Below are 7,591 nucleotides of genomic sequence, written 5' to 3'. Positions count from 1 at the left end.
TATATATATATAATAAATATATATATATATATATATATATATATATATATATATATATATATATATATCCCTTTTTCCCTGGATGGGAAGAATGCGGGCTTTAACCTTGCGATTCTCAGCATAAATTTACATGAAGTTACTTGCAATTCTTCATCCTCTGCTTGAGGCAGCACATACAAATTGAATCTGAAAGAATGTCCTATAATGCTCCGATCTTACCTAGCTTCGATTTTAAAAGTGTATGCATAACGATGAAAATATACTACCAATCAGTGCATGTATATATATATATATATATATATATATATATATATATATATATATATATATATATATATATATATATATATATAGAGAGAGAGAGAGAGAGAGAGAGAGAGAGAGAGAGAGAGAGAGAGAGAGAGAGAGAGAGAGAGAGAGAGATTCCAAATACAGGATAATACATCTGTACATACAAAACCTCAATCAATTTATCAAATCATTATTTAATATTTCGAATTCTTCTTTATTTTCTCTCTCTGTCTCTTCTACTTTCAGTATTATGGCGGCATCATTATCTCCGACATGAAAAAAACATCGGTCTGTAGCAATCTTACTCATTCCTGAAGGCCAGGCTGAAAAGGAGACTGGCTCCGAGGACTCTGATGAATCCCAGGATTCCAGATCCATCTCATTATTCGGCAAAGAACTGAAGGTCGACCTACTTCCTTTCAGTCTGGAACATTCTAATAAAACGAAGCTCAGGGTCAAGTTTTTCCTTATGTAACATTAGTATATATTATCAGTCAGGGCTGCCTTTTCATAGTGGCCAGTTATGTTTACTCGATCTAGCCCATATGATGACGAGAATGATAAAAGTCTACGTTAGTCTTTGATATGGTTTTAAACCTGTTCTTACAGTAAATTAAATAAAAAGAATTCGAATCAACTATATGTAGATATATATATATATATATATATATATATATATATATATATATATATGTATGTATATATTATATATATATATATATAGATATATATATATAATATATATATATATATATATATATATATATATATATATATATATATATATATATATATATAAATATATATACACACACATACACACACTTGAGAAGGAGAGAGGAAAAAATAACAAGTTACACCACTTTTTCGTGCATGAAGTTCAGGTAAACCCGATCCGTTGAAAAGCATTCTGCCTTAAACAAATTATGATCAGAAAACGGGAAAACTCAAAAGTAACCCTCACGAAACTATTACTAATACTACGAGTGCTGCCGTAACATTATGTAAACCTTCTATGGAGAATAATCCAACTGCCACTTAGCTATTAACATTTTTCGACCTACACAAAGTAACTTCTTCTTATTATTATTATTATTTCAATGAAACCTATTCACATGGAACAAGCACATAGAGGCCACTGACTTCCAAAGACTGTTGGTTTAAACCTCCCACCGCAGGCCCCACACTGCAGCAGTAACTGACCATGGCACTGAGCCAGTGATTTTTCATCGCCCTGGGGGAGACGCAAACCCGCGACATCTGGGTGGCATGCCACGACGCTAACCACCATACCAGCGGACCAGCAAACAGATAAAAAGGTGTACGTTATCAGAAGAATCTGGGAATAATAAATATCTATCATTCAGAAGTAAATACATACAGTGGTACCTTTTCATTTCTCATCCATTCTCCTGGGATGAGGATGCAAGCCTATGTTCCTTTCCACCGTGGCTGTGACCCACAACATTCTACTAACTACTGGGTACATAAATCATTGCTGTGGCCAGAGTTAAAATTAATTTCAGAAGAAACGAACTAATTCATTTCTCTACACAGATATCATTCTTAGGTCACCAACTAGTGAGCAAGTGTTAACCACTGGACAATGGAATCACCCTATCTATCTATCTGTCTATCTATTTGTCTGTCTATCTACCTATCTATCTATCTATATCGTAAAAACTCAAGAAAAAATATTAACCACAGAAATGAGGATATTTATCAGTCCCAAGTGAGAAAAGGATTATATCAATTAAACAATTGACATTTCTGCCAAGTTCTAAAATTGTATTAACTTCTACTGCCGAGAAAAAATATTCCACGACGTTTAAACTCTTTTTTGAAGAATTTGACATATATTCTGGTATTTAAGAAGAATTTTCACACAAATTAGAAAAATAACAGCGCAAAAGATGGATAGTGGTGACAAGAAAGAAGAGAATTCCTACAGCCATATTTTGTAAGAAAATACCCCAGCCCCTTAGCTAAAAACGGTTGATAAACACCTAACAAGAATAAAATGCAATAATGCAAATTTTTATGTTAACATACATGAAGGAAACATTAATATATATATATATATATATATATATATATATATATATATATATATATTATATGTGTATATATACATATACATATATATATATATATACACTGACCATTTTATGCATAATATTCCCTTCATTTATATTGCTTGCATATTTGTGTTTAAAGGAATGAGGAAAGCTAATAAGAATATATTTTAAGAGTACACTTTGAAGATGTTAATAATTATTATCAACTGATATCGTATACATATATGAAGATTAAACCCTGAACAAATATGCTTAGACATAAGGCGGCTATTAGCTGATATATATATATATATATATATATATATATATATATATATATATATATATATATACACGAATAGTGAGTCACGGTCTATGTTGTTTAGAAGCTAGGCAACGGCTCGAATCGTAGGGGAAGCGGCTCTTATCATTTATCATTCCCTTAGGGCGAGCCGCCATTCCCAATATAGGTTGAACTTAACATAAAACGATATCTGTTGTTTAATATTTGTGAAAATAAAAAGTCATGCGTGTGTGACATATATATATATATATATATATATATATATATATATATATATATATATATATATATATATATATATATATATATATATATATAATATAATATATATATATATATATATATATATATATATATATATTATATTGTCATAAACTGGTACGTCTTGGTTGGGAGAAATTGGAAACAAGGTTTATATTGATGCTGCCACAAAACCAAGAAAGCCCAGCTTATGAAAAGGAAAAGTTATTGGAAAACTTACCTCAGATTTTCCCTGGATTACAGAGTGAATGAGAAGGTCGCCATTTGGGAATTAGAATTCGTTTACAAATTTACAGCGGTTTACAGAGACTTTGTAGCAATGAAACAATGAGACAACAAAACAAGATGATAACTGATGGGCAGACTCACTAATAGAACATGGAACAATAATGCAATGATTGGCAACAAGCCTTTGATTAATAAGAGAGACTAAAATGTGCAATACACAATCAGTCCAATGATAATAATAATAGTCATGCCCGATTACACGAAATAGTCTCAGCTAGATGATGCAAATGATGGAACTCCAGGATGTGAAAATAATTCATATAAACATTTTCGGGCCACGACGGATTTGCTATCGACTGCGACCAGGAATTTTCAGGTGGGGTGGCAGGCTGAATAATGGGGGCACGGAGTGCGATAGGGCCGCTTGTCTCTCCTGAAAGAGACGTCCCAGATTAACCACGGAAACACACAGAAGGAAATGGAATCCCCCTTATAAATGGGGATACTTACACAATTAAATATTAACCACTACGTAGCCCAGCAGATAATTATGATGAAATCACGTAGGCACAATGGAAATCGTAATTGATTGGGCTTTAACACAGGCACACGCACTCGCACAAAGAGCAAATTAACACTTGTATTGCTTAGCCTACATAGCCCTTAACTTGCACTGGGGGAGGGATAATTGACAATTATCACGGGATCTTTACTGAAATTCAAGGCACATTTATGACGAGATATGGGAGGCAGGCAGGACTCTTACAAAGGAGGATTGCTTTGTGGAGGAAGGAGTCAAAGTTTAAAGAAATGGAATTTTAAGGAGTTTAAGTAAAAGGGGGAAGGGCTGGTTTACCGACTATTTGCGATGGACAAACCTTGTTTGATAATTGTGGCGCCAACAGTCATCTTAGCTATCCGTCGTCGGTAGTTCAACCAGCGTAAACGGAGGAGAGGGGGTTCTGAGGTGAGAAAGCTTCTGTTTTTCCCAAAGCTAGCTGCGTCTTGTGGGGGCTCAGCGTTAGTCCGACATCCCTGCAAATATGTCAAGAGAACCAGCAAAGAGGGCAGAGGAAAAGCACACTTAGGATTAGGTGCTTTAAGATTAAAATCCTACCTGGTCCCTAGTTTTAAATGGCCTATTTGACCTTCCCTATACCTAAATGCTCCCACATCACGTGATGGGGGTGAAAAGGGGGTTTTCATTGTTCCCCGGATCGAACGATTTTGGGGGGGCGGGTAAGGAGGCCTAGCTCCTCACGGGTGCTAACGGCTATTATCTGGTTCAAATATTCTCACGGCTACAACCCGCCAAATTTTCCCGGCCCGACAGTCAAATGAATAGCGAATTATTTCCAAATAAATGATACATGGAAATCTACAGGAGGGAGGGATGTATATCCTTGACAATACACACACACACACACACACACACACACATATATATATATATATATATATATATATATATATATATATATATATATATATATATATATATATATATATATTTCTATGGATTACAAGGGCTTGACTGCATCTCTTACTTTACCTTAATAATCTTAGCCTTATGGAAACCCCTTGAAACCAACAAACAGAATAATGGAAGAATAAGTAAAAGTTGGAAGGTTGCCAAGTGAAGATATGTTTCTTAACACTGATTTATTTACAAACACAACATGGTAGATTTAACAGTGGGAATGATGAACAAATCTCACTGAAGTAAACAAATAGAAAAGGGCTCAACAACAATTCACTGGGTGGAGAAATAACGCGTCAGCTGTACATTTAATTGGCCATTTGCAAGGGGGTCGTAAGCTTATTGCAATGAATATCTATCCACCTCGGTATGGGCAGATTCTTCAAGCACTGATAACAATCGTATTTGCTCTGTTAAACTTCTTAAACACGCCTCGCTCCTTTGACAAGATCCAAGTTCTATTGGGCTGCCTTAGATAATGGCCTGATCAAACCAGTGTGAGAAAGTGAGTTCTACCAGCCCACGGCTCATACTCAATCAGGCAGAAATGCCCCATGGTTGAAAGACGATTGAGCTGAGGATGAAGGGTGCTGGCTCCTTTTATTTCCTCATATGTTGCCTGGGGCATCGCTTCAGGCGTCGTCGTCGGCACATGCCTGTGTATTAAGAGAAAGGTCTACAGTCAGTAAAGTGAGGAAAACTCAGCATGAGCTTAATTAGATTTGGAGATTTTCACAGAGGGAACAACTACTTACCCCAGGTGTGTTCCTTGGGGACATGTAAAAGCCCAACCCTTAAAGAGGGTTGTGTTGGATAATTCCTAAAACTCTCCTCTCACTCCAGTTCTTGTGGATCTACCTACACCCATACTGGCTGGTATTTTCCCCCTAAGATTCTTATAGTGAGTGATCCAGCAGCATAAAATGTAAAAGCTCACTCTTCAAGCAGACATTCCACTCCTTTCCAGGCATGAAGGTCTGCACTAGCGAGCTGCTGGTTACGTTACCTTAAGTGTTTCCCCCCTAATAGGTCATTGCTCATGCAAATGGAAATAGGCTAGAAGATATAACTCTAACTTATCCCCTGATGTGTAGTGAGCTTGCTACCTAACTTGACTTGATGTTCCTAACACTGAACTTTGGGCATCTGTCGACAGTCAAAAATGTGATCATAGTATAATTTAGGATTCAAATTGCACACTGCTACTGATGATACACAGATTCAAGCTACTGCACCACCATATCAAGTGATCTTGAGCTAAATATAAGTAAATACAGGTAATAATATGGAGATATCCAGGGTCTAGGTACTCTATGACACATGCTTACAAAATACAATAGTTCAAAATGCAACAAGATATAACAAAAGAATGCAACAGATATGCTAAGACGGCTAGGACACGCTCTTCAGCTTGCTGGGCTAAAGAGCAGACTTAGCAAAGTACAAAATAAATTTTCTCAGTACAACAACACTGATTAAGGTAGGAGACAACCTTAGACATACCTTCTGGAGGGGGCTAGGATTGCTCTATTAAGGTGAGGAACTGTTACAGTTATATAATACGAGTGCCATGAGAGCACAGCAGCTCTAGTAACTATCTGAATTTTCTACACTCCCTACTCCTTTACCTCCTTGCTTTCCTTCGCACTTTAGGCTCAGGTCTCCTAGCTGGAACCTGGGCACATGGCTCCTGGGGAGGTTGAGAAGATCCTTGGGCCAGGTCTGAGCCTGCAATAGCACTACCCTCGGGACTTAGACCTGTAGTGACTAGTGAAACAGGCACTGAGTCGGCTACTGCCCTGGCTGCTGCGGTGACCTGGACAGCAGTGGTGCCAACTTGTTCGGCTAGCTTTTGTTGCATGGCTTCCACATAGGTGACCAGCTTAAACAGGACTTCTTACATAGAGTTGTCCACCAGGGGCTTGTCTTCTGGGGACTGTGATGAAGTAGGTGCAAAAGGTTCGCAGGTTACAAAGGAGCAACTCAAGCATGGGTTGCAAGGCCGCACTGGGGGATGAGCTTCCACTGAGGTCAGGGGAATCCGGAGAAGACCCTACTGAACTTCGGGCTGACTCTTGGCCGGACACTGGTATCAGTGCCAGGCTGGTAGATGAGAAGGCGGGGGCTGGATTGGGATTTCCTGAAGGGGGATTGGCATCATGGGATGGCACTAGCACTAAGGCAGGCTCAGGTACTGGACTTGGGGAGGGGAGTCATCGGCCTTGGGATCAAGAGTGCTGGACGTCCCAGTTAACAACCAGACTGGTCAGAGCACTATGTTGACCAGGCACAGGTACTGGCTGCAGCCCAATGGCAGGGCCGAAATAAACATCGACACCTGACGGAGACTTGCAGGGTGAAGGACTCACGGGAGGCCCAGAACAGGGCTTGTAAGGGGGTCCTGTTCTAGGAGGAGGTCATAGCCTCCAGGATTTTCACTTACTACTCCAACCGTACAAATCCTACTTTTATGGGGTCTAGTGACCCTCAATCGGACCGTCGGGAATGTCAGCCTCCAATTAGCTATGCCTACAACAGTTACGGGCTTGTTTTCTTCAATAATAGCCCCATAGGGTACCTTGTCTTGTCTTATGAGGGAGATTTGAGTGCCAGTGTCTTCAAAAGCTGAGACCTGTTGAGCATGATAACCACCTTGAAGAGGTGCATCATAAATAGGGCCCGCAGCTGGGGGTCCTAAAGTGGGTGAGTGTGTGGCTGCTAGAGCAATAGTTGTGGTAGTGTTCTTTTCATGAAAATCCGTAAATTCAAGGAATGCCCGTACTTCTTACATACAGGAGAATAAACTTTATTGTAATCTCTACTAGGAGTGGTTACGGTGTGAGCAGGCTGGAAGTTCTGATCAGAGGGGGCTTTGGCATGACTCCCACTTTAGCTTTGCACTGTGGTTCTAAATGCTCTACCTTTTTACAATTAGCACATACAGGTGGATTAGAAGGTCCATTTCTTGGT

At 38.7% G+C, this 7,591-nt stretch overlaps 1 long non-coding RNA gene across 1 annotated transcript in view; it reads right to left on the bottom strand.

Annotated features, from left to right (window-relative positions):
* Positions 1-4,730: 4,730 nt before the first annotated feature.
* The window catches only part of LOC136838698 (uncharacterized), a 1,076,993-nt gene continuing 1,074,132 nt past the window's right edge, over positions 4,731-7,591 (bottom strand). Inside the window, exon 5 of the long non-coding RNA XR_010853088.1 lies at positions 4,731-5,277. This is a non-coding gene — a long non-coding RNA (uncharacterized lncRNA). The remainder of the gene's footprint in view (positions 5,278-7,591) is intronic.

This window comes from Macrobrachium rosenbergii, chromosome 1, assembly GCF_040412425.1.
Source record: "Macrobrachium rosenbergii isolate ZJJX-2024 chromosome 1, ASM4041242v1, whole genome shotgun sequence".
NCBI lineage: Eukaryota > Metazoa > Arthropoda > Malacostraca > Decapoda > Palaemonidae > Macrobrachium > Macrobrachium rosenbergii.
Note: the sequence above shows the minus strand (reverse complement) of the source record. Positions and strands in the feature narration are given on the sequence as shown.